This window comes from Eriocheir sinensis, unplaced genomic scaffold, assembly GCF_024679095.1.
Source record: "Eriocheir sinensis breed Jianghai 21 unplaced genomic scaffold, ASM2467909v1 Scaffold1011, whole genome shotgun sequence".
Lineage (NCBI taxonomy): Eukaryota > Metazoa > Arthropoda > Malacostraca > Decapoda > Varunidae > Eriocheir > Eriocheir sinensis.
The window spans coordinates 55,846-75,007 of record NW_026110310.1 but is presented as its reverse complement, the minus strand read 5'-3'; positions in this window follow the sequence as shown (position 1 = coordinate 75,007).

Here is a 19,162-nt window from a genome sequence, read left to right as displayed (position 1 = left end):
CTTCTTAAACCTTTTTTTTCTTTTTCCTTATTCATCTCCGTCATCTTTCTGGTCCCTGTTGTCACCCTCTTGCTCATTTTCTTTTTATCTTACTTTTTCACTCCTCTACTTCTTCTTCTTCTTCTTCTTCTTCTTCTCGATATCCTCGTTTTCTTCCTATATACTTATATAAAAGACGAAAAGAAATATTTAAAAAAATACATGTAACACAAAGTCTTCTGATCTTAAACAAAAATGTCAAAAGCTAAAAGACGGTTTACGAGGAAATATGGCTACAAAAAATACATATACATACTTGAAAAATGTCTTGTTTTAGTGACTGATTGAGATTAAATAAAGGGCAAGAACGAGGGTCAGAGGAAAGAGGGGAAGAAGCGGGCAAGGGGAGAAGAAAGATGAGAGGGAGGAAGAGGGGACAACAAATTTACTATGGATGGAATGAAGAGGAAGTTGAGGAAATGAGAGGAAATGGCTAGGAGGGGCGGGGATAGAAAGGATTGTGAAGGGAGGGAAGGAAAATGAAGGAGGAGGAAGAGGGCGAAGGGTAGGAAGGAAAGGGGAACGAGGTGTGGTGAGGGTTTGTTGCTAGGGGAGAGGGGCGTGGCGCTGTCAAGGTCAAGAGCAGAAGTCAAGGTCAAGGTGTGTGTGTGTGTGTGTGTGTGTGTGTGTGTGTGTGTGTGTGTGTGTGTGTGTGTGTGTGTGTGTGTGTGTGTGTGTGTGTGTGTGAGAGAGAGAGAGAGAGAGAGAGAGAGAGAAGCAGACACGCGCACGCACGCACAAAGGCACGCAGGCAGCCACACACACACACACACACACACACACACACACACACACACACACGCATTTCCTCTTACTCACCACGCACCATACCTGGAATTCATATGACACAGTCTCTCTCTCTCTCTCTCTCTCTCTCTCTCTCTCTCTCTCTCTCTCTCTCTCTCTCTCTCTCTCCCCCTCCCTCCCTCACTCTCTGGCCATATAACATGTCAACGGGAACTTCTGGACTGCTGCGACAAACGCGTGAGAGAAAGCCGTGAGACACAGACCCGTGGGATACAAAGCCGTGTAAGGGAGAGCTACATGTGTTTGAGGACGGATCTGGCACTTACAGACGAGGGCCGGGTAGTTCTTGTGGGTGGAAGGAGTGGATGGAGAGGAAAGGCTCGGACTGGGGGAGAGGATATGTAACACAGATATAAGAACGTGAGATTATAGGAACGTAAGGAGTCCGCAAGAGGATATAAAGTCCACACTATCTAAGAATGTATCTGGCCTCTTTTTAAAGGTCCTGTTGGCACTCACCACGTGACTGCCACACTTGTTCCACTCATCCACCACTCAGTTGGTAAACCAGTACTAGTCCACATCCTTGTTGATTATGAATTGATCCAATTTAAACATATCACTAAGTGTCTTACCTTTATCTCTTACCACCAGAAACTTATTGACATCACCCTCATTGCAGCCCTTCACCCATTTATAAACTCCGAACAAGCCTCCACGCGCCCTTCGCCTTTCCGGAGAATGCACATTTAATATTTCCAGCTCGTGAGTCCCTTGTCATCTTCCTCTGCAAATATTCTAACATACTGGTGTCCATTCCGTAGTAAAGGGGACAGAACTGAGCCGCATAATAGAGATGAGGTCTGGTTAATGCTGACCAATACAGTTTGGGAGAGGAGAGACAACATTAAGGCGAGGAGGAATTGGAGAGAGACAAAAAGAGGCAAGAGAGGGGGCAAAGATGAGGTAGAGAAAGAAAGGGAGCAGGAAACAGAAGCAGTAAGGGAGCGACATTCAACGACGGAGTGAGGCGAGGAGACAAAGAAAGCCCAGCACCAACAGACCCGCCACAGACCATCAGACGAGGTACTGGAGAACATACAAGAAGACGGTCAGTGGGGCAGCATTAAAATTACTTTGCTTCTGACAACACTGGACTCCGCACCGAGATGGGCAACACAGCAAAACCTGGTGCCTGGCGTGGACAGGGGGGGCACAGTTATCCCACAAAACTAAAAGCAAACAAGATGTGTGCCAAAAGCTGCAAGGGAAAAATAATTATAGGAAAGATAAAAATAAGTACCAAAAAGGGAGGGAGCAAGCAGGAAAAGGGAAGGAGGTGGGGTGGGGAGGAGGAAGTAGAAACATGAAAGAAGAAGAGAAAAGCAAGGAAAGGAAGAGAGGAGAGGAAGTGGAGAAGGAAACAAACACCAAGGAGACACAGTGAAGAGGAACAGAGTGGTAAGAAAGAGGCAGAAAGACAAAGCGGAGAGGGGAGTTTCATGTGTGACAAATAGGCCGCAAGTTAAAGGCAACGGAAACAAGGAGCGTTGAGGCAGAATCCTCGGAGCAAAACCATGTGACGTCATGCGCGAACTGCTCCAGATTTGTAACCAAGGTCGGTATTCATAGACGCTCTCGATACACAAAAATTATTATCTATAAAATCCAAAAAAAAAAAAAAAAAGAGGTAAAATGCGTTCTCATGAGTGTATTTAGAGTCCATGGTACAGAAGCCATGTCAAACTCCCACCATGGTCATAAAACTACCCCTGGAACCGCTCACAACTCCTGGGAAGCCCATGTCGAATGTGTGCGCTTGGCCGACGCAATGTTTAATGATATGGCCCTAAGGCACTGGGGGCGGCGAGGCGGAGCAAGTGTGGAGAGAGGCAGAAGCAAGGCCGTGGAAAGTTGCCTCCTCGCCGCCAGACACGACGGTGCTAAGTGGACGAGTATTGAGCCGAGGGTTGATACGCTTCCCCCCCCCCCCCCCCAAGCATCAGGGGGGAAGGGGGAACCACTTTCTTTTCTTTATTTTTTATTGTTCTTCTCTTTTTTTTATTTCTGTTCTTTCCTAATGAATTATTCTAGCCTTTATTCTTCTTATCTCTCTTTCTCCTTCACCTTCACTTCTTCCTCTTCTTATAATCGTTTTTTTTTCTCCTCCTCCTCCTCCTCCTCCTCCTTCTGCTCCCTCTGTTCATTTTTTTTTTTATTATCACGCAATTCCTCCTCCATCTCCTCCCCCTCATCCTCCTCCTGTTAATTTTTTTCCCATTATTACGCAACTCCTCCTCCCCCTCCCCCTTCACCTTCACCCACCCCTACCACTTCCTCTTCCGCTCCCTTTTCCTTTCCTTCCCCCCCCCCCCCCCCCCCAACGCAGACAAAATTAATAGTCACTCACCTCGCTGAGCTGGTGACGCCGAAGACCTGTAGACACGCTTCCCTTAAGACGCTCCAGTAAAGAGCTTTTTACTCTCTCATTTTTCCTTCATTTAGTCGCCCTCCTTCATCCTTGATCCTGCCGAAAGAAAAGGGGATGAAATGGTTAGTTGGTTTTGTGTACTGGGATAAAATAATAGGTACCTGTTTTGAATAAGGGGGATAGAAATGGTTATTTGGTGATCTATAAGGGGATGAATGATGAGTATCTGAATATATGTAGTGGGACAGAAATGTTGAATTAATTTTTTTTAAGGAGAGCAAAAAATGGCTACATGATTTGGGCACGGGAAAAGAGAGTAGAAACGGTTAATTATTAGTGTAAGGGGATGAGATAATGGGTACCTTATTTTGTGTAGGGGAAACATAAATGGTTACAATGATACTTTGTGCAAAGGGAGCAAAAACTGGTTAATTAATTAAGTGTGTGGAACCAAAATGTTACTTTGTTATGTGATTGTAGAAATAATATTAACGACCTATTTTTTTGCTGGTATTATTATCTCCTGCTTGGTAGTGCTGCTGCTGTTGTTTCTCTCTGCTGATGTCTCGTACTCCTGTCACTGCTGCTTTTCTTCTTGTTGTTTGCTGTTTAAAGACTTAAGGATTCAGTCTCACTGTTTTTCTCGTTGATGTTATTGATGCTGCTGCTGCTGCTGCTTGTCTTTGTATGTTATTTGTTGTTTGCCGTTTTCTTGATGTTCGTTGCTCTGCTTGTTTGTAGCTTGTTTGTTGTTTGTTCGTGTGTTTGCTGCTGCTACTCTTTTTGATGTTTGCTCTTTCAAGACTTGGGGTTTCAATATCCCTCGCGTTCTCGTTGCTGTTATCACTGCTATTCCTCGCCGCCGGGCCGCTGATTTAATATCCCGCCACTTACTGATGGCGCACCGCGGCCGCCGTGGTTTATTTGGTCATTACTCACCGGGTTTAATCTTTCGCGGGAGGCGGCGGCGACTTGGATTAGTTACATATTTTGTCTCCGCTAAACCCGCGCGGGGGCGTAACGAGCTAAGGGTGTGGAGGTGTTAGTGGGAGGTTAGGTGGGAGGTGTCTTAGGGAGGGAAGAGCATCCATATTGCAACTATCACAACATTTACTACTACTACTACTACTACTACTACTACTACTTATATGTGCCGGTGTTATTATTAAGTTAGGGAGGTGTTGTGTTGGTGATTATTCTAACCACAACTATTACAATCTTCAATGCTACCTAGATAACAATCTACTACTACTACTACTACTATTACTACTATACTGATACTACTCCTGCTGCTGCACCACGGAGGCCAGCCACACAAAGCGCCGCCAACATAAATTTAGACATCAACTTTCCCCTTTTATCTCCGTTTTCTGTTCGTCTGTACCATTTTCTTTTGTTGGCCTTTCTTTTAGTTTACCACATTTTCCAATAGTTTCTAAGCTCAGTTGCCAATTTCTTTTTTTCAACATTTTCCTTAAGTTTGTTGAGTGTATTCTGATTTATCTCATTTATTATCTTTTCTATAGCATTCGATTTTCTCTAATTACGAGTATATATTTTTTATCTTCAGTACTGCTTTGATATTTATTTCTCCGCCTGTTTTGGCCAGTCACTTTTAACCTCATATTCATACAAACAAAAAAAACGGGAAAGGACATCAAGGCGGTACAATTATCAGGTAAACGGGCAAAGGATGATGGAAGAAATAAGATAATGAGACTATAAGTTGACGCAATGAAGGGCAATATAACGATAACGTAGTAAGGTAACGGGCCGGTGATGATCCAATAATGACAACACGACCAACACACACGAGGGAGGGATGCAGCACATACGATACAAGAGACAGATGCAAGGAGAGAAAGATAGAGAACAAGAGAAAAAAGGAACAGACAAAGCAGACGGAACCGAAAAGAAAGAAGTATGCAACGACGCGTTTATGTATCGATGGCACTGTGTGGATGAAGGAAGAAAACAAAGCGGGTAATAAGTAAAGACAACACAGTAATATATGAAAGCAGTCACGCTAAACGGAAACAAACAAAAAATACACACACAAAAAAAAAAAGTATCAACACATTAAAAAAGAATGCATAGAAAAAAACTAAAAATATTGAAAAAAATAAAATAAGGAAAGAAATATAGACATCAAAACAAGAAAATAAATAAAAAAAAACAATCATAATCAAGGCCAAAAGGAAATACGATACAAAAAAAGTTAAAATATAAACCACAAAACCACCCGACTGAAAAAAAAATTAATACAAAGAAAAAAATTCCACGAGTAGCCTTCATGTCCCTGTAATGCTTCTGAGGTGAGGCGAGGCGGAGGGTGGGCGACGGACACAGGTGGGGAGGGAGCAGGTGTGGGGAGGGGAAGGTGAAGGGAGCACGCTGGAGCTATCAGGGGAGGAGGGAGGCGAGAAGAGAACAGGGCGAACCAGAATAAGGAAGGGAGAGAGTGGGACAAAAAAGGAAAGAAATAGAAAGAGATAGAAGTACTGTTTTTTTCCCCTTATTCTTCCTTTTATTCCTTTTTCATTTTCTACTATTTTTTCTTTCCTGCTGATCTTCCAACTGTTTTCCTCTTTCTCTCTTCGATTTTCGTTATTGTTTTCCTCTGGGCTCTTGCTCTTGTTTATGGTCATGTTCTTTCGCCTCTCCTCCTCCTCCTCCTCCTCCTCCTCCTCCTCCTCCTCCTCCTCCTCCTTTTCTTTTTAAACGTTTCTTTTTAATCTAATTTCCTTTAACCGTATATTTCTTCTTTCTTCTCCTCCTCTTCTTCTCTTCAGTCTCCAAGCTCTCCTCCCCTTCCTTCTCCTCCCACTTAACCCTAAACTTCTTGTACTCCTCCTCCTTCTCTTTCTTCTCCTTCCTATCTCCTCTTCACCTCCCCTCTTCCTCCTTTCTGCATCATCTTACTCCTCTAACTACTTTTCCTCCTCTTGCACCGCACCACCACCACAATCTTACCCTTCCTACTTCCTCCCCTTCCTTCCCCTCACCCCCACTATCTCCCCTTTCCGTCCTCGCCCCAGGAAGATCAATATTTCAAGGGAGCACAAGTGGCCATCACATTCCCGCCGCCTTTCCTGTGTACGAGGAGAGGCGGGAGCCGAACCCGGACCCGCACCCACCGCCGACCCAGGACGTGACGCTGGGATGAAGGCTACAAAAAAGCGCTCGTTGGAAGCTTAGGGAAGGCGATATTCTTTTTTTTTTTAAATTGGAGGATTTATGTTTTTTGTTTTGTTTTTCACGCGCGGATTTGAAGAGGCGTGGGAAAAAAAGGGTGACTATGGGAAAGTTATCGGTGCTTCTAGAATTTTTTCCCATAGGGTGATGCAGTGTTGGGAATAGAGGGAGATGAGGGAAAATTATTGGTGGATATAATTATTTTTTTTATGTAAGGACTTAGATCGTGGGAAAAAAAGGAAGATTGTGGGAAGTTACGGGTGATATTGGATTTTTTTTATGTGTGTATTTGCGTGTGTGTGTGTGTGTGTGTGTGTGTGTGTGTGTGTGTGTGTGTGTACTTCATTGTAGTTTCATTACAGTGATTGTTTTGGTGTTTAATTAATGTTATCATCTGCTTTTCGCAGTGCTTACAGTTTATAGGAAGATTTCTGGTGGTAATATTTTTTTTCCTCATTGTTGTTTTGTATCCTTAGTGTTGTTTTGTTGAAAATATTGCATTTATTGAAAATAACTTATTTGATTAATTACTTCGTTCAAAGATAAAAACAAGATATTCAGGGAAGGTTACTCGTGGCTATTATATTATTTCTCTTAATGATGCATTTTTTATTTGTATTTTTCCGACTTTCTTTAATGTTCTTTGTATCTGCCTTTGTCTGTATTTGCTCTCTCTCTCTCTCTCTCTCTCTCTCTCTCTCTCTCTCTCTCTCTCTCTCTCTCTCAAGCCATCACTTCCCGTCGGCTGATAGTCTTGTTATTGCCCAACAGGTTTCGGTTATCCCTTTGACGAATGAAAGCTCTCTCTCTCTCTCTCTTTCGGTATTGTATTCTTCTTCGTTTTCAATTTTGTTTCCTCATACTATCCAATCATTAATTTCCCTCCTCCTCCTTATTTTTCTTCCTCTTCCTCCTGTTTCTGGTTCTCTCTCTTCCTTACACTTCCTCTTTCGTTTTCTCTTTCATTTCCTCCTCTTCCTCCTTCTCCTCCTCTTTCTCCTCCTCCTCCTCCTGTATGTATAGTGAAGCGGACGGAAATGAACGGTAATTATCTTCCTAATAAAGAGGACGAGGAGGAAGAAGAGGAGGCAGAGGAGGAGAAGAAGGAGGAGGCAGAGGAGGAGTAGAAGGAGGAGGCAGAGGAGGAAAAGGAGGAGGAGGAGAAGGAGGAAAAGTAGGAGGAGGAGGCAGAGGAGGAGAAGGAGGAGGAGGAGAAGGAGGAAAAGTAGGAGGAGGAGGCAGAGGAGGAGAAGGAGGAGGAAGAGAAGGGAGATACTTATTACCCAGCCTGCTTCAGGAGACAGCATCTGAATTCTCTCTCTCTCTCTCTCTCTCTCTCTCTCTCTCTCTCGTGCCAACAATAGGCAGCAATACCTTCCTCCCTCTTTAGGCGTCCTTCCACTCTTTCCTCCCTTTCCCTTCCCTCTTTCCTCTCTTGCCCTCTTTCTTCCCCCCATCCCCTTCTCTCCCCTCTTTCCTTCCTCTCCTTTTCCCTCCCTCCCTCTTTCCCTCCCTTTCCCTTTCTCTCCCTTCCCCTTTTCCTCTCTTCCCCTTTCCCTTTTGTGTTCAGCCTGAAACTGGTCACAGAATTCACTGTGGAAGGGGAATGGGAAGAAGAGGAGGAGGGAAGGAGGAAGAAAAAATAAGAACAAATGAATGAGGGAAAAGAGAAGAAGGATAATGTGTCACAGATAGGGGCAGAAGAGAACGCAGAAGGAAATGAAGGATAAAATGGAAGAAATTGGAGGAGAGTAGAGGAAACGGCAAAGAATGAGAGAAAATTAAAGTCATAACGAAAAAATCATCATAAAAACAAATCATCGGAAGTGATGAGGAGAAGAATGGTTGATGGGAAGTGATGGGAGGCAGGTGAGGGTAAGTGATGGGAGGCAGGTGAGGGGATGTGAAGGGAAGAGAAGATGAATGGAAGTGACAGGGATGGAGATGAGGGGGAGTGAGGGGAAGAGAATAGGGTGAGGGGAAGAGGAGAGGGTGACGGGAAGTGATGGGAAAGAGAGCAGGTGAGGGGTGATGGAAGAAGAAAGGGTGATGGGATGGGATGGGAGGCAGGTAAGGGGATATGATGGGAAGAGATGGTGAAGGAAAGTGATATGGATGGAGAAGAGGGGAAGTGAGGGGAAGAGAATAGGGTGAGGGGAAGAGGAGAGGGTGAAGGGAAGTGATGGGAAAGAGAGCAGGTGAGGGGGGTGATGGGAAGAAGAAAGGGTGATGGGATGGGATGGGGAAGAGGAGCGGGTGATGGGAAGTGGTGGGGAAGACGAGCGGGTGAGAAAAAAGTGATGGGAAGGAGAGAGTGAGGGGAAGTGATGGGTAGGACGAGTGGGTGAGGGAAAGTGATGGGGATGCGGGTGGCGGGGAGGTGATGGGGTGCAGGTGAGGGGAGTTGAGTATCGCCCCGGCCTGGCCACTTGTGATTCACTTCAGGTAATGGCTATGCACCTGGAGGGGAGACGGATTAGGGGCGGGGACGGGAGGGGAGGGGAGGACAGGGGCGGGAAAGGGTGGAATGGGAGAGATGGATGATAAGGCGTGGCAGAGTAGACAGGAGATGGATGAAGGGGAGGTAAAGAGAAGGGAGGAGGGAGAGAAGGAGAAATGGAGAGAGAGCCGCACGTGTGAGGGAAAAATAAGAAACAAATGGAGGAGGGGAAGAAGGGAAGACGAAAGAGGGGAGAATAACGTGGGGAAAAAAAGGGGAATGAAGGTAAACGGAGGCGAAGGGAGAAGAGGGAAATATAAAGGAAGAAAACCGAGAAAGGAAGAGGGGGAATGAGGATGAGGGCTAGGAGAGGAGAAGAAAGGGGGAGGAGTGGGAGAGGAAAAAGGGGAAGAGGAGTAAACGGGGAGGAGAGGAAAGAGAATAATGGAATGGATGGGAGATAATGGGAGTGCAGTGGATGGAAGGGGAGAGGATAGGGAGATGGATAGGGAAATGGAAAGAGAAGGAGAAGAGAAGAAGAAAAGGGGAAAAGAGGAGAAAGAAAATGATGGATGGAGAAGGAGAATGGAGAGGGGATGAACAAGGGAAGAGAAGGTAAGGAAGGGGAAGTGTGAGAAAAGGTTATGCAAGTTATGGGAGGATAAAGAACGGAGCGGGGAGGGAGGAGAGAGGGGAGGAAAAGAAGGGGAGGTGTGTGGAGTGAGGGGCGGAGAGGAGGGATGGAGGGGATACTGTGAATAACGGTATGGGAAGAAAAGGGATATGGGAAAATATGGGAAAGAAGGGAAGAGGAAGAAAATAGGAAGGGGAGGAAGAACAGACATACAAAACAAAGTTAAAAACAAAACTAAAGAAAGAAAAAAAAACAGTAAGATTCACCCTTTAACCCTTTCCTCCTCCTTTCCTTCCTTCCATTCCGTCTCTCCACATTCCATTCCTTTTCCTTACGCATGTTCTCCCTTTTTCTCTCCACCTCCTCCCTATCTTCTCTCCATACAAATTTGCCTCTACCTACCTCTCCTCATTTCTCCTCCACGTTTTCTCTCTCTCCCTCCTTCGCCTTCTCCTCCTTCTCCAGCACCTCTACCTTTCTGTCCATTCAGTTGGTCTTTCTTTTCTTTCCGCTTCTCCTCTTTCCTCTCTTCTTCCTCTCCGTTATTATTCCACCTCTTCTTTCCCGCTACTTAAATCCTGTTGATCTCCTTTCTTCTTTTTTTCTCATTACCAACGCACCACTTCTCTCTCTCTCGATGCCTCGATAGACAAACCGGACGATACTGAGAATGGAAACAGTCATCGAGAGAGAGAGAGAGAGAGAGAGAGAGAGAGAGAGAGAGAGAGAGAGAGAGAGAGAGAGAGAGAGAGAGAGAGAGAGAGAGAGAGAGAGAGAGAGAGAGAGAGAGAGAGAGAGAGAGAGAGAGAGAGTAATCAAGGAAATTACTTTTGCAACATATATGCCCGTTCATTATTTATTTATATATTTTTGGTTTATTTTTAATTTAGCGTTTGTTTATGTGTACATGTATACTCTTTACTCTGGTTTATATCCATCTATTAATTAACTAATATATTTATTTGTATTCGTCAACTGCATCTACGATCGTAATGTTAATGACCTCGTGAGCAAATGAAAAAAAGGAAGAAAAAGGAAGAAATAATAATGAAAGTGATAATGAACGAATGAAAAAAAAAATTACATATAAAAGGAAAAAAACAAGAAACAGCTCAGTTAAAATACATCGATTTTCATTCTATTTATACTTCGGGGGATTTTTTTTATTTCATCCATTTATTCCCCGCCAGCGTATCGCGACCCACAACAAAAAAAAAAATCATTAAGTTACTATTTTTGTGCAGCTCAATATGGATTTTAAAAAAGATAGAGAGCGGATTGTTTACAAATTTGATGTTGGACTTCTTTTAAAATTCTAGGTGTAGTTTTGTCTTGACCAGGAGCTTTGCTTACTTTAATCTTTTCAAGTGTATTTAAAGTGTCACTTTCTACGATGAGCATGTCATCTTCGTCGGTTAATGCGGATGTGAAAAAGTTATTTAAGATTGTAGCCATTTCATTTTCATCGTTCGTATGGAGGAGGAGGAGGAGAAAGACCACAAACACTATGAGAGGAGGGCAGAAAGAGCGAAAATATAAGATAAACTGATAAAATGAAGAGAGAGAGAGAGAGAGAGAGAGAGAGAGAGAGAGAGAGAGAGAGAGAGAGAGAGAGAGAGAGAGAGAGAGAGAGAGAGAGAGAGAGAGAGAGAGAGAGAGAGAGAGAGAGAGAGAGAGAGAGAGAGAGAGAGAGAGAGAGAGAGAGAGAGAGAGAGAGAGAGAGAGAGAGAGAGAATGAGAGAGGACTTTTAGACTTTAGAATAGAAAACAACAGTAAGTATATGAAAAGAGAGAGAACAACGAGGAATAAAAGACAAAGTAAAAAAAAAAAAAAAAGATAAATAAGACGAAACTGAAACGTTCCTGAGAAATATGAAAAAGATGTAATGAGAAAGAAAATAGGGAAAATAATAGGCCCTTAAATTATTTCTGTCTCCCTTATCCATCATTACTACTATCGTTTATTTATTACATATTATTTTCATTATGATGCTTATGTTTACTATCACATTACCCTTTTCCTTTCCCAGTCTCTTTTCCATGTCAACAAGATTCTTGCACTTATATTTTCTGTATTTTTTCCTTCTACCTTATCATCTTTTCCTATCATTTCTTCCTCTTCTTATTTCGCATTATTCTTCCCTTTCTCCTGTATCGGACTTTCTTCAGCCTTTTCCTTCTTTATATATTTCTTGCCATGTCATCTCTTTCCATTATTTTCTTTCGTATGAAGCGCTTCACTGTCATTTTTTTTCTTTTCTTTCTTCGTCTCTTCCTTGATCCTTTCCTGTATTGATTTTTTTTCCTCCTTATTTCCTTCCTCTCTTCCTCCTCCTACTGCTGCTGCTTAGTCTTCTGTATCTTTCTCCCTCCCTGACAACCACTGCTTTCGTCCTTTCTTCAAGACTTCTTTTTCTTCCCCTCCTCCTCCTCCTCCTCCTCCTCATTCCGCTCTCAGTTGCCTTGCTGAACAGAGGTGTATCGCTCTTCGCTCCTACAAGGTTTCGCAGGCAGGTCACGATGCCCTACGCCACTCGTCATGCGTGCCACTCCTGCAGAATGGGAGTTCACGAAGGACTTCGTCAACAAGGAGAACGATGAGTATACTGTGTGTTTCTTCTGTGAAACTGAACACAAGGTAAGTGTTAAGTTAGAAGCGTTAGATAGTAAATTACAGTTTCTGGAGGGGGTGCTAGGTTTAGATGGTGCGAGTGTCGGGGAGGGAGAGTTCAAGGTTGTTGAAAAGGTAGAGAGATTGGAAGACAGAGTAGGTGAAGTAGAGAAGAAGGTAGATACATTAAACTCCTTCCAGCCTGTTAGAAAAGGGGAAAAGGCTGTAGCAGTAGATGTTAGTTACAGTCGGGTCGTGACGAGAAACAGGTTTCAGGTGTTAGGAGACCAAATTAGGAATAATCCTAGCATCGTTCTTGTCGGGGACAGCTTAGTTAAACAGCAGGACCGTCAGTTTTGTAGGAAGGGAGCGAGGCGTCGCCATGTTGTTTTCCCAGGAACCAGAATTGAGGACGTAGCTGAGAGGGTTGACGACTTAGTCGCTACTACCTCAGAGGAGACAATGTTTGTCTACGTGGTAGGAACAAACAATGTAGCGAAAGGTAGATCAGAGGAAATTGTAGACAAATATAAGAAATTTCTCGGAAAACTAAAAGAAACCAGGAGACGTTCTGTTGTGTGTGGTTTGCTCCCCCGCCATGATGTTAACTCCCTCATTCTCAGTAGAATGCTGGGGATTAACGAACGTGTTAGGGATTTGTGTAGTAGTAAGGGAGTCATGTTTGTGGACAGAAGCCTGTTTGCTAACGATGGCCTTCATCTAAATTGTGTGGGCAAGGCGAGGCTAGGCAGAGTTTTAGATGAGGAAATTTCGAAAGAGCTAAGACAGGTGCAGCAACGTGGTGAGGTAGTTACCGGCTTAGCCGGGAGGAAACCACACCCTGATAGTGAGGTCAAGCCGCAGGTGTACAGTACTGCGCAGGATGTCAGGTCACCAGACCCACAGGTGAGGGGTACTGAGGTAGCAGTGAGATCAACAGCCACGCAGGTGGTTGATGAGGTAGGGGTAATTGAGGATAGTCAGGTCTGACGCGCTATTCCAGTGAAACGACAGTTGATAGATGGCGCACACTCGACGAATAAATTAAACATCTTTTTTGTAAATGCCCGTAGCATCATTCAGAAGCGTAGCCACTTGATAATACATGCAATTACTGAAAAACCCGACTTCATTTTGATCACGGAAACATGGCTAAATATGCGCGATAAACATCACTTAGGTGAAGTAGCTATAAATGGTTACAATGCGTTTGCTAAGTGTCGTTTACACAAAAAAGGAGGAGGTGTAATAATATCCGTAAAAAATAATTTAGAAGTCATTCAGCTAAACATAGCCGAAACAGAGGCTTATGATTCATTGTATGTACAAGCAACGATCAATAATGAAAAGTATGTTCTGGGCGTAGTTTACCGACCTCCTAAATCAAATGAAGACATTGATGGAAATCTCTACGCAGAGATAAATAGAGTTATCAGAAATAAAAATGCAATAATATGCGGTGACTTCAATAACCCCTCCGTTAACTGGAATGCACTTTCTGGCGACAGAGAAGACGAGCGATTAATTAACTTTGCACAAAATTCACTTTTTAATCAAACTGTTACCTTGCCGACACGCGGAAATAATATTCTTGATTTAATCTTCGCGACCGATAGTCATCTCATAACTGCCTGTGAGGTAGGCGAGCAATTTGCAAGCAGCGACCACAACATAATAAGATGTACTTTGAATATTGAAACAAAAGCACGAGCAAACTCACTCTTAATTCCTAATTATAGTAAGGCAAATTTTATGGACTTAAAAGAGAACTGGCTTCAGTAAATTGGAATCATTTGCTCAACAACGTCGGTGTTCCAGAAATGTATAATCGTTTTACTGCACAAATCACAGCGAGTGTATATAAATTCATTCCACTCAAGCCACGAAGGACTGATAATCAAAAACCGTTGTGGCTGAATAATTACCTACAAAAAATCATCGTCGAAAAAAGAAAACTGTATAAGAAATATAAACTGACACATAATTCACAGGATCATACTAATTACATCAATGTCAAGAGAGAGTGCGAAAGGAAAATCAGAAAACAGAAACGCGAATATGAGATGAAAATATCACTCGATGCTAAGAAAAATCCCAGGTTATTTTTCAGTTACATAAGAAACAAGAAAACTGTTAAAAATAATATCGGCCCACTACTATTTAAGTGGAAATACGATTAGTGATGATAAAGGCATGGCGTCGATCCTAAATTCAACCTTTAGTAGCGTATTTACAAAAGAAAACATGACATCGATTCCAGCCCCAAAGAAAAATTGTCAAGGCCCTGAAGAACATAAGCTTGTATTGACCGAAATTGATATCAGCGAAGTGCGTGCGAACCTGCAGAAAATAGATCCAAATAAATCTCCGGGCTCCGACAATTTATCTCCTCGCGTGTTGAGAGAAAGTAGTCAACAGCTAGAATTACCCATAACATTAATATTCAACAAGTCATTAGCACAGGCCAGTGTGCCTCTCGAGTGGAAAAAGGCCAATATTACCCCGATCTTTAAAAAAGGAGATAAAAAACAAGCCAGTAATTATCGTCCCATCAGCCTTACGTCTGGCCTAATTAAACTATTCGAAAAACTAAACAGGGATAAAATGATCACTTTCCTTAAAACAAATGATTTGATAACTGATAGTCAGCATGGATTTCGTAGTAATCGGTCTTGCCTTACCAACCTATTAACCTTTTTCAACGATGTTTATAGATGTTGGGACGCCCGAAGCCCATATGATGTAATTTACTTAGATTTTCAGAAAACGTTTGATAAAGTTCCTCACGTTAGGCTTATTTCTGAACAGCGTTCCCACGGTATTAACGACCATCTATGTGCGTGGATTCATGACTGGCTCACCGACAGAGAACAGCGTGTAGTTCTTAACGGTGAAGCATCGGATTGGCAACCCGTCACCAGTGGCGTGGCCAAAAGTTCGGTCCTGGGGCCAACACTATTCATAATTTACGTGAACGACTTAGAAACTGATATCCTATCAAATGTAGCCAAATTCGCCGACGACACCAAATTAAGAGGTATGGTAATGAACAGTCAAAGATGCGAGAACATTCAATCAGACTTAATAAGACTTGCCGACTGGAGCGAAAAATGGCAAATGAGTTTTAACGTAGATAAATGTAAAGTAATGCACACAGGTGAAAAAAATCCTAACTTTAAATATCAGATTCAAGGACATGAGCTCAGTGAAGTAAAACAAGAAAAAGATCTTGGTGATCAGTAACACTCTTAAAATGAGTGATCAATGTTCTGCAGCGAGTAAAAAAGCCAATATGATGTTGGGATTAATCTCAAGAAACTTTGATTATAAATCACCCGAACTTATGAAGAGATTATATTTAGCATTTGTAAGACCACACCTAGAATACGCCGTTCAGTTCTAGTCACCGAACTATATCAAATATCAAGTTTTGCTAGAAAAGATACAGCGACGAGCAACCAAACAAATTCCAGCGCTCCGAAACTTGCAATATGACGAGCGTTTAAAGCGTTTAGATATGTTTTCCCTAAAAAAGCGAAGGGTAAGAGGGGACTTAATGGATTCGACAACATTAACCCAGATAGTCTATTTCAGAGAGACACCAACACAATAACACGCAGCAACGGTATGGAGTTAAAGGGAAACCGATGTGACACATTGGTGCGCAGAAGTTTTCTCAATAATAGAGTCGTCGATCACTGGAATAGACTCCCACCGTCAGTAGTTAGGGCACAGAGTATCAATAGCTTCAAGTCTTCATTGGATAAGTACTTTAGGGATATAAGATTATACGGACCCTTCTTCGCATGTTTTCAGACAGATTGCAGCAAGACCTCAACCTAAATCCATATTATTCTCCCCCACAACCTAGATTGCAAGTAGCGTAAGTTAACGATAGAGTAAAGCAACAGTTAATGTCCGCATGACAGGTGGAGTGAGGTGTGGGTGCAGTAAGGTGACAGGGTACTGGTGCGTGCCTAGTACCGCCGGTAAAACGAGGATCAAGCCTCTATCTGTGCCCCTGAAACTACACCTCACCCATCGTGAGTATTAGGGGGGATTCTGGGGCTGCCCTGTGTAGGCCACTCGGCCTCTTCCAGCCTCCCTGTATTTCTATGTTCTTATGTTCTTGTGTAATTAAGTCACTTTCCCCCACAGCTTAGGTTACTAGTAGTGTAAGTTAAGGGTAGTAATTTCCTCTTATTTCTCTCTTTACTGTAAAATTTCCATGGCCCTTTCTTCCTTAAAGGTACATGGTGTTATCTTCTAACTATTTTCTGCCGGCACGTTGCCGGAGGGAGAGGTGGGTGGGGAGGAGCCTTCATCTTTTCTGTCCTGTCCTACCACACGTAGCTTACTAGTAGTAGCGGTAGTAAACAGACACCCTCGCCATAGACCGATAGGTCTTCTGGTGTCTGTTCCTCCTATGTATTCCTCCTCCTCCGTTTCCTCCTCCTCCTCCTCTCCTGGCTCCTCCTCCTTATTCTTTTGCTATTTTTTCATCTTTTATTTTTCCTACTTCTTTCTCCTCCTCCTCCTCCTCTGGCTCCTCCTTATTCTTTTGCTATTTTTTCATCTTTTATTTTTCCTACTTCTTTCTCCTCCTCCTCCTCCTCCTCCTCCTCCTCCCTCTCTGCCTCCTCCTCTGCCTCCTTCACCTTATTCTTTTGCTATTTTTTTCTCTTTTATCCTTCCGACTTCTTTCCCCTCCTCCTCCTCCTCCTCCTGCTTCTACTTTCGCCTTAAAAGGAAAAAGAAAAGTTAAGCCACGCTGTCTCATCTCTCTCTCTCTCTCTCTCTCTCTCTCTCTCTCTCTCTCTCTCGTTATAATGATCTGCTGTCTTTTTCACTTAAATTTATTTCAGAGAGAGAGAGAGAGAGAGAGAGAGAGAGAGAGAGAGAGAGAGAGAGAGAGAGAGAGAGAGAGAGAGAGAGAGAGAGAGAGAGAGAGAGAGAGAGAGAGAGAGAGAGAGAGAGAGAGAGAGAGAGAGAGAGAGAGAGAGAGAGAGAGAGAGAGAGAGAGAGAGAGAGAGAGAGAGAGAGAGAGAGAGAGAGAGAGAGAGAGAGAGAGAGAGAGAGCACCGTTATAATGTTACGGGGTATCTTAATGTGGTTTCCAACGCTATCTTCTTTTTCTCATTTCGCTTGGTGCCCCTCCCTCCCTCCCTCCTCCTCCTCATCATCATCCTCCAGACAGAGATGAATTATAACATAGAAAAAGAGGAGACAGTGACCCAAGAAATTTGAGTAAAAATAATGAAAAATGTAACGCAAAAAAAAAAAAAGATCGAAGACCAAGCTGAGGGAGAGCAAAATGAAGTAACAATAAGAGGATGAAATATATGAAAAGGCAACGTAAAAAATATTATGAGAAAAAGAAAACAAAAAAGCTGAATGAGGAAAAACAAAACAAAAACTCACAGAAAATAAACTTCTGCTTCAATAGATTAATGCGGATGAGGAGAACAGGTAATGCCAGGTGCAGTAATTAAGGCGGCTCATGCACAGGTAACAAGTGCGGCAGGGAGGGACGAGGGAGGAAGAAAGGAAGGAAGGAAGGAAGGAAGAAAGGAAAGAAGGAAGGAAGGAAGGAAGGAAGAAAGGAAGAAAGGAAGGGAGGGAGGGAGGGAGAAAGGAAGGAAGGAAGGAAGGAAGGAAGGGAGGGAGGGAGGAGGGGAGAGAGGGGGGGGAGGGGGAAGAGAGGAAGACAGGAAGGAAGGGAGGGAGGGAGGGGGGGAGAGGAAGAAATGAAAAAAAATAATGAAAGAAAATAGTGAATGAAGAACTGAATGAATGAAGGAAAAAGAATTAGAAAAATAATTAATGAATGAAGGAAGGAGTTAAGGAAGGAAGGAGGAACAAAAAAAAAATAGCGTAAGAAAGAAATGGGAAATAAAGGTCGGATATGGAAGAGGGAAATGTAGGATAAAAGATGAAGATTGATAGATAGACAGAGCAGAAATAGAAGCAAAATAGGCAAGGGAATATATCTGACTGAAAACTGAAATCAAACACCAAAGGAAGAAGAAGAAGAAAGAGGGAGGGAAGGGAGAGAAGGAAGGCAGCGAGAGGGGAAGAGAGGAAAGGGAAAGGTGATGAAGAGGGGAAGAGAGAGGGAAAGAAAGAGGACGTGAGCAAGAGGGTGATACTGTGATGGCTAAACAAGGGGAAGGGAATTAAGAAAAGGAGGGAAGGAAGGAGGGAAGGAGGATAATGAGAAAACGATGCAAAGGAGAGAACAGAGGGAGAGAGAGGGTGGCTAAACAAGGTAAACAGGATAACGGAAGATAATGTACAAGGGAAACTCTGATAACAATGAGGAAGAGGATAATGAAAAGCTAATCTCTGCGAGGCAAACATGAGAAAGGAAAACGTTATGATAGAAGAGAAGCGATGAGAGACGCTGATAAAGATTGGAAGTGAAGGAAAATAAGGTAAAGAGGAAAATAAGGAAAAAATGATTAGTGTGAGGATTACAGTGCACGGAGGAGGACGAGTACAAAGGAGTACAAAGGAAAAGCAAACAACAACAGACCTCCTGGTCCTAACTAGGCTGTTTGTTGTTTCTACCATCTACTCTACGTAGTCTACGAGTCAGAGACACACGACAGCAAAGGCGAAGGCTCCTCCCCTCCCACCAGTCCCTCCAGCCGAGGCTGGCATGAAAAGAAAAAATACCATGTAGTATAGAAAAACTACAATAGTATAGAAAAACTACAATAAGGAGGAGGACGAGGAGGAGGAGGAGGAGGAGGAAGAAGAGAAGAAGAAACATTGAAACATAACAAGAATAAAGGAAGAGAACAGGAAGAGGCTTAAGATGAGGAAAGAAGATAAAGCGATGGTCTTCTAGACAAAAGAATGAGAAGAGAGAAAAAATAGATGATGATGTTGGTGAAGATAGCAGAAAAAAAGAGTAAATATGAAACGACAGTAACAACAAACAAATGAAACAAAGTATATAATCAATAAACAAGAATGAAAGGAAACGAGGAGAGAAAAAAGAAAAAAATATCATTGGTAAACAAACCGAATAATCTAGTAACTATTTGACTGACAGAATGA